This window comes from Centruroides sculpturatus, unplaced genomic scaffold (genome assembly GCF_000671375.1).
Source record: "Centruroides sculpturatus isolate CEXI.00-Female unplaced genomic scaffold, Cexi_2.0 scaffold965, whole genome shotgun sequence".
Taxonomy (NCBI): domain Eukaryota; kingdom Metazoa; phylum Arthropoda; class Arachnida; order Scorpiones; family Buthidae; genus Centruroides; species Centruroides sculpturatus.
In genome coordinates this window covers 47,292-55,795 of record NW_019385207.1, presented here as the reverse complement: position 1 = coordinate 55,795, position 8,504 = coordinate 47,292, and positions in this window count along the sequence as shown.

Genomic DNA, 8,504 nt, shown 5'->3' with positions numbered 1-8,504 from the left:
CTAAAGGCTGGTATACACGGTAAGGAAATCCTCAAAGGATGTGCTTAACAGACGAAAAAAACTCGGATATAACTGGCTGGATCGAACATAGTAATTTACAAAACTTATTAAAATATCTCCCAACGTATAAATAATTATTTTTATTTAAAAATGGATAGATAGAAAAAAAAATCACGGTTAATCCTCAAAGGATTTCCTTACCGTGTATACCAGCCTTAATTTATACCCTTTAATTTTCTTTACCACTGAGGCGCCCCCAAGGACTTAGCGCCTGGAGCGGCTGCTCCGTTTGCCCTATGGTAGGGCCGGCTCTGATCCTAGTTACACACACACTTAATTTTATACAGCTTCTCTATATTTGTTCCATTAATTTAATTCAGAAAACTTTTTTAAATATTTGATTTAAGTCTGTAAGTGATTCTACAGTTATTGAGTAAATATTGAACTTTAAATTTTTTTAATGCTAAAGCATACCAAATTCAAAGATTATATAGTACATACAGGCTTATCACATCAGTGAATGAAATTAAGTAACAAATTCTTTAATGATTATTAACAGCTTATAAAAATTTACAACAAACAGTGGCTCCTTTAACATGTACATAATACAGACCACTCAAAATGCATTTCGGACATAATAAACAGTTCCTTTTCAGTTGGTGTTCATACATATAAAATTATAAAAATGCATTTAAAAGGACATTGTATGAATGCCAACTGAAGAGGAACTGTTTGTCTGAAATGCATTTTGAGTGTTCTGTATTATAAATATGTATATGTTAAAGGAGCCACAGTTTGTTGTAAATTTTTATAAGGTGTTAATAATCATTAAAGAATTTAATTAATTTCATTCACTGGTGTGATAAGCCTNTTTATATTTTAGATTGATTTAATTTAATAATTTTAATTTAATTGTATTTAAACGTGCCTTCAAAATAAAATACAGTTACACCAAAAAATGAATATAATGTGATTTAACATTTTAACTCACTAGAACGTTAAATCAATGAGATAATTTTAATTTAATTGTATTTAAACGTGCCTTCAAAATAAAATATAGTTACACCAAAAAATGAATATAATGTGATTTAACATTTTAACTCACTAGAACGTTAAATCAATGAGAACCCTGAACTTGTTTCTTTGCAACAAGATGGTTCCAATGACACCCGAAGTGTGTTTCTTATGTCCAGTTTATTCCATTGTTCCGTTGTCCATTAAAAGTCGCACAAATCCAAGAGAAATACACCATAGTAAATAAAATGGAAGTACCAGTAATTTAATGTTCCTTAGGCGGCCCGGTACCATTTGGTCCGAGGCCCGGGGGTTGGAGCTGTAGATATAGCTATCTTGAATACATATTAGTTGTATAGCTTGATTACAATGCTTAAATGATGCAGCATATGCATCTGGTCTTCAGGAATTTATAGGAGTAATTTGAGTTATGCTGAAAGCCCCTTTTTTTTCTCTCCTTAATGTTTCTAAATTGTTAACTTCAATCAAAGAAACATTCAAAAGTTGGTCACTGTTTTGTGATATATCTAGCAGCAAATATTAATTTTTTTGTCATTGAATGAATGTTTTTTAATGATTATAATCTTATTGTTTAGCTTCTTTTTTTNTGACTTAACACTGAACTTTTTTTCTTTTGGGATCTATTGTATTTTATAGGACTATAGAACTGGCAACTGTTGGTAACTATAAGAAAGTCATCATGCACAGATAATGCATGGTCACTTTCCTATAGTTGCCAATTTACATAGTTTACAATTATTATTTACAGCATGTGGTTTCGAAGTTATAAGAGGTATACAGACTTTCCTTTGAACTCCATATATATTAATTGTAAATTTGCTATTTTACGATTTATAAAATTTATCAATTAGCTACCATTCTTTCAATGTGATTACAAACCCCAGGCAATATTTAATGAGCTAAAAAAGAAATTTGTAGATTATTTTTCATTTTATTAATTACTTATTCTCAATATTTCTTAAATTACTAAGGGAATTGCTAGCAACAGAAATCATATTGGGAATATTTTGAAATACTACTATTGAAGAACGGGTTTAAACTCTACACACAAAATTATCAAAATTGGTCTTATCCATTCAAAATGAAATTGGCCAATGGAAAACTTGTTTGAATGGTTTTTCTATAAAAGTTCCCCTTGTAGCCTGACAAGTAGAAACAATTTTGTCATTAGTTACATAGTAGGAAAAAGTTTTCAGAGCTTAGAGATAAGATCTGTATAAAATTTTTATTTTTCAAACATTTTCAGCTGTTCATGCAACCATTAACAGGATAAAACAAATTTAACTTGACTATGTTATTTATGTAAATTAAAAGTATCATATTGGCAATACATCTGTTCAATAAGACATTTTAAAGATCATTTATTGTTTGTTTTTTGATTTTCTTCTGAATATGGATCAGATATGATGTTAATTTAGTAATACATCAGTGGAAACTAACAACAAATTATAAAACTTACATTGCACTTTATCTATTTTTACAACAAAATGACTATAACTACTATGATATATAAAAATTTTTAAGACATACTAGATTACAATTATTAACTGAAAGTTGATTTTATAGATAGATAAATACAAGTAGAGAAACAAATGACATAAGCAGAGGTCATTTTATTGGAGAAAGATGAGTACCTAAAGTAATTTTATTCACATTCATGTTCAATAGATTTTATAAAGATAGTCAAAGTTCTTGTGTAATAATTTAAGTGTTTTGTTACAGGATATGTAAGAATCAGTGTCAACATTAAAGTATTGATTTTAATAATTCCTCTACAGTTTCAAGGTCTAGCCCAATGTAATCAACATACTGATTTTAAGATAAAGATGCACATTTTCCAAAAATAAGGCAGGAAATAGTTTTAATATCATTAATTTTATTAAGATCATAAATATTGTGTGTACTTTATAAGATTTAATCAGCAATATAAGAGCTTCAAGATATAACAGATAAACTTAAGTCTAACGACAGATGAAAATATTTTTTTTAATTTAATATTTTGTAATTGTCTAATTAAAATTTTATTTAGTACTTAAGAGATATATGATAGTGTTTTGATAAGTGATAACTTTACACTTGATATTAGAAAAATAAAAATTTATTAATATTTTTACTCAAGCTTGTAAAGGAATCTAAGTAATTTTATATTTTGAAATTGGTCAGTCATTTTGAATTTGTAAATATATAAATTGTTAATAAATTTATTTACATTAATTAATAAAATTGATTAAATTTATTTATGCAAATAGTTTGGAATGCAATAGTTCAATATGATTGTTTAATCAAAGTGTTATTTAATGTGCTAATTGTAAATACTGTAAATTCATTTTTCCTGCTTTATATAATTTATTGGAGAAAATATTTCTAATGGCTTAGCATTTATTTCATCAAACATTTTAAACAAACAATATCTAGTGACTTCTGAATGGTTCTTGATTATTTTTGATGTATTACTTGTTAGTTTTTCTGTTATTTAGGCTAAATTGTTTAGTATAGTTCATAATGTTTTTTTAGTTTTAGCATATACAATTTGTGACAGTGATACACACAAATTTATGTGGAAATTATTAAAAATAATTTTCACCACTCCAAAAAAAGGTGACTTGGATTTAGAATTTAAATCTGAAACTCCTGCAAAGCAGTTAAATTGATAGAACTTGGTTTAGAATGATCTAGATCAGCGGTCCCCAACCTTTTTATTCCCGCGGACCATTCAACGTTTGATATTTTACTGCGGCCCACTGAGGGGGGACTTTGATTGTTTATATTTTACATTGATTTAATTTAATAATTTTAATTTAATTGTATTTAAACGTGCCTTCAAAATAAAATATAGTTACACCAAAAAATGAATATAATGTGATTTAACATTTTAACTCACTAGAACGTTAAATCAATGAGAACCCTGAACTTGTTTCTTTGCAACAAGATGGTTCCAATGACACCCGAAGTGTGTTTCTTATGTCCAGTTTATTCCATTGTTCCGTTGTCCATTAAAAGTCGCACAAATCCAAGAGAAATACACCATAGTAAATAAAATGGAAGTACCAGTAATTTAATGTTCCTTAGGCGGCCTGGTACCATTTGGTCCGAGGCCCGGGGGTTGGAGCTGTAGATATAGCTATCTTGAATACATATTAGTTGTATAGCTTGATTACAATGCTTAAATGATGCAGCATATGCATCTGGTCTTCAGGAATTTATAGGAGTAATTTGAGTTATGCTGAAAGCCCTTTTTTTTTCTCTCCTTAATGTTTCTAAATTGTTAACTTCAATCAAAGAAACATTCAAAAGTTAGACACTGTTTTGTGATATATCTAGCAGCAAATATTAATTTTGTTGTCATTGAATGAATGTTTTTTAATGATTATAATCTTATTGTTTAGCTTCTTTTTTTAAAATAATCAACTATTTATGTAACTTAATTATCAGTTTTTAATAATATCAAATAATAAATAGAAACTTATCTTTTATTTATCTTTTCATTATACTTTACAATTATTCTATAAATCTTATCATTTTAAGTGATAGTAATAAATAAATAATTTACAATTGATTATATATTTATGTAGTTTGTGTATTTTTTATTCATTTTTTAAATACTTTTTTGTATTTATGCAGTCCAAATATAGACTATTAAATTTTAGAAAAGTATTTTTACAAATATTTATACTTTTTTTTTTTTAAATTAGTCATTTAGTTGCTTAAAATGTCTGTTATATTTTGATAGTTATAAAACTTAATCAGTCTTTGTTTATCATTGATTAGTTACTTGATGTTTTATAGAAAAATATATACATATATAAATGGAGATAATTTTTAAATTTTCAATATTTAAATATTTTAAGCATTTGTTTAAGTATAAGTCTGTCTGAACTGATGTAGATTTAAGAATTACTGTATTTTAACTAAAACATTTAAATACAATTGATTTTTCTTTTAGTGAAGTTTTACAATTTGTCCGGCATTAAATACAAGCGTGGCATTAAATAAAATTTGGTGAAAGACTTCTCATTTTTACAGAATATTAAGGAATGCATTCAAAATTTCAGTCATTTAAATTATATTATTATTTTCCAATTTTTATTAGTCTTTTATACCAGTCACGAGCAACCTGTGGCCCTGGGGCTTTAGTGACTTAATTTTATTTCCCCATTTTCTGTCTTTCCATCATACAACTCTAAGCCAATATTTGTGACAAAGAACACACCAGTTAAATTTGACCAGTAAAAAATTTAGAATAAACTGTGTATACAGTATTTATTAATTTGCCCATTAGTAGAATATATTATTTTAGTAGACTCCTATATAATGTACTGGCAGTTAGAAATTGGTATTTAGCATGCTTAAAGCCTACAAGTTTGTAAGAAAAATGTGTATAACTCAACAGAAGTCTACAAAGTTTGTTTGCAATCACTGCTTTGCAATGGCATTCCACAAATTTGTTTTATTAATCAAATCCTCCTTGGACTCATCCAAGAAAATATTTTTTTACATTTGTTTTGGAATTAGAAATACTTTTTAGAATATTGTTTCTTTTCACATTTTCATACATCCTTGAGTCATATAATCCTTGATCATACCAAATTGTCAGCTTGTGAAACTGAATACCCAAATTTCATTAAAACAAATTTTTAAATTATTATAAAATAGCAAAAAGCTTAATTTTGAATGTAGGATTGAGTTTTATAAAAAATTGTAAATGCTAATAATGAGTAAAATAGTCATTAAGGCCGATCCTACTCGAGATATGACATACAACCCCTTCTATTTCCTCATCCCCTCAACCTTTAACCACCAAAATTTAGCAGCCTTAATCCCCCTAATACACAAACCTGCAAAATTTCAGAAATTTTCAACAAAAGGCAGAAAAGTTATTCAGCTTCCAAGTGCCTCCCCGCACACATCCATACTTACAGAAAAAAATCCATAAATTTTTTTTTGCATTTCTTGATGTTTCAAGGTCACCTGGGTCCAAAAATATGTTTTTTGACCAATCACCATACTTTGCATCTGTTATGAAGAAAGTAATTAAATTATTACTTTAAAGTAATGGACATGAACAAAAAACATTGTATAGGTTCTGCTTATTCCCTTGGGGACTAGGACAATTAGTTCCATTTGCACATCTGTAGGCACCCATGTTAATCAAAGTCAGACAAGCAAATGAAGTTTAGAGACTCAGTTAAGAAAACATTTGGTTTTACGTTCATTTTTGTTTTAAAGTGGCTTAACTGAAGAAGACTATTAAATATAGTCGAAAATGTTTTTATTTTATTAAATACTTCGTTGCTGGAGATGTTCTATGTAGTAAATAAGCTCTATATAATTGCAACCAGCACAAAATATTTTCTTGATATTGTAAATGCTATGGTGTCAGATACCATATTGTCTATTTGCTTCATATTTTCATGCATGCATGCACATGTGCACGCAAGCTGGGAGAGAAAATAGAATTATATACGCTTTCATCTAGCTCTTGCCAATATTGGCACCTTAAATGTAGCTCTTAAAGCACATGTAGCTAGTCATACATTAATAAGTACATTTTTACAGTAGAGCATCGATTATCTGACTCAATTGGGGACTGGGGTTGGTCGGATAACTGAAAAAATGGATAACCGAAAAATATGAAAAAATACATTATTAGTATAGTATATTAGTATATCCCATGTAATTAGTATATTAGTATATTGCTATTAACCTACTTTGCATTGAATTTTCATCGATGTTAAGCCTAACAAAAAATTTTTTTAAATAATAATCGTTAAATTGTATCGTTAAAAATTACAAAATTAAGCCTCGTTTAAATACTGGCTCCCTTTTATGGTCGAGCCATGTTGCCAGCTAAAATACGTAAAAATACTATTAAAGTAGCCAAGACATAGCCAAATATTGTAGCGCCACATCACTAGCGGACATTTGAATTTGCCGACTAGAACAGTCGGTTAACCGATGTGACGGTTAATCGGGGGTCGGATAATCAATGCTCTACTGTATTTATTTATATATGTAAGAGACCTTTGATTCTTTTGATTTGAACCTTTGATTTATTTTTAAATTAATCTAATAACTTTATCAGGAATGTGTTTAAAATTTTTAATTGTGTAAGATTATCAAAATAATTTTAATAAAAGAAACATCTTATTTATGATGCAGCAGTTAAAACTCGGAGCAAAATGTTAGTGTTAATATTGAGACTAGAAAATTGAAAGGAATAATATTTAATAGAATTATTATTGCGATATTATAAGCATTATGATATAATTATCAATGTTCATGTTTGTTTAAATAATGTTCAAATTTAATTAACTGCTCAGAAAAAAACGTTTTAAAAACTTGCAAGAAACATTGACTTGCTGTTAATTTTAAGTTTCAGGTTTATAGTGGTCTCTCCATTATACAAATTAATTGGTCGCAGATGTTTGCAGATAATCAATTTTGTAGACACTCGTTAACTGTTAAGTGGTCGTACTTGATAATTTCATTTGACGACTGCTCGAGTGTCATTTTGATTGTGAAAGTAACAAGTGCATTTGCAGTTATTTTAAGAGCATATATAGCATTAAAGCCAACAAATAATATTTTTATTATGCACTGTAATTAGTTGTTAAGTTGAAGAAAATTTTTTTCTGTTAGTTTCTTTTTTTATAATGTGTATATTGAATTCTTTTCATTGAGAAGAATTGAAATTTATTCTTGTGATTTATATGTTTACAGAAGATATACCAGCACTCTTGCTTCTTTATTAGGAGGAAGTTTTTAATTTGTTTTGTATTCTTAAAGAAATTTCAAATTTACATAAATGCTGTCACATTGGAGAAATCATTTGCATTAATGTATCTTTCAAAATTTTTCTAGTACAGTGGAACCTCAGTATATGACCTTAATCCGTTCCTGATGTTTGGACTTATACCGAATAGGATGTATATTAAACAAACCTTTCCCATAAGAAGTAATGTAAAAATGATTAATCCGTTCTCATGTAAAAAAAATGGCTGGCTTTAAACACCTCGCTTTCCTGGCTAGTTCCTGCTTGATTTTTCATGAGATCAGCGTGTATCTTTTTAGCTTTCTCACAAATAATTGCTTCTGATACGCTGTCTCTAGCACACTGTTTTTCAGTTATCCAAAGCAAAAGCAATTTCTCAACATAATCTAATGTCTTCGATCTCTGTTTAGAAATTGATTTAACCCCTTTCGCAACGTTAGCAGATTTATAATGTCTTTATTTTTTACAATTGTCAATATCGTCGTTCTCAGAATACAGTATGCAACAGTTAAATCTCGAACATGTATGCCACCTTGATATTTCTCAACAATTTCTTTTTTCAGTTCCATTGTGATTCTAGTAAATTTTTTTAGTTTTCTGTTGCTTTTCATTTGCCTTTTTGCAATTCATGATTAATAAAAATAATAAAATTTTACTTACAAATTAAAATCAGAAGAAATTTAACAAAGTTATAAAC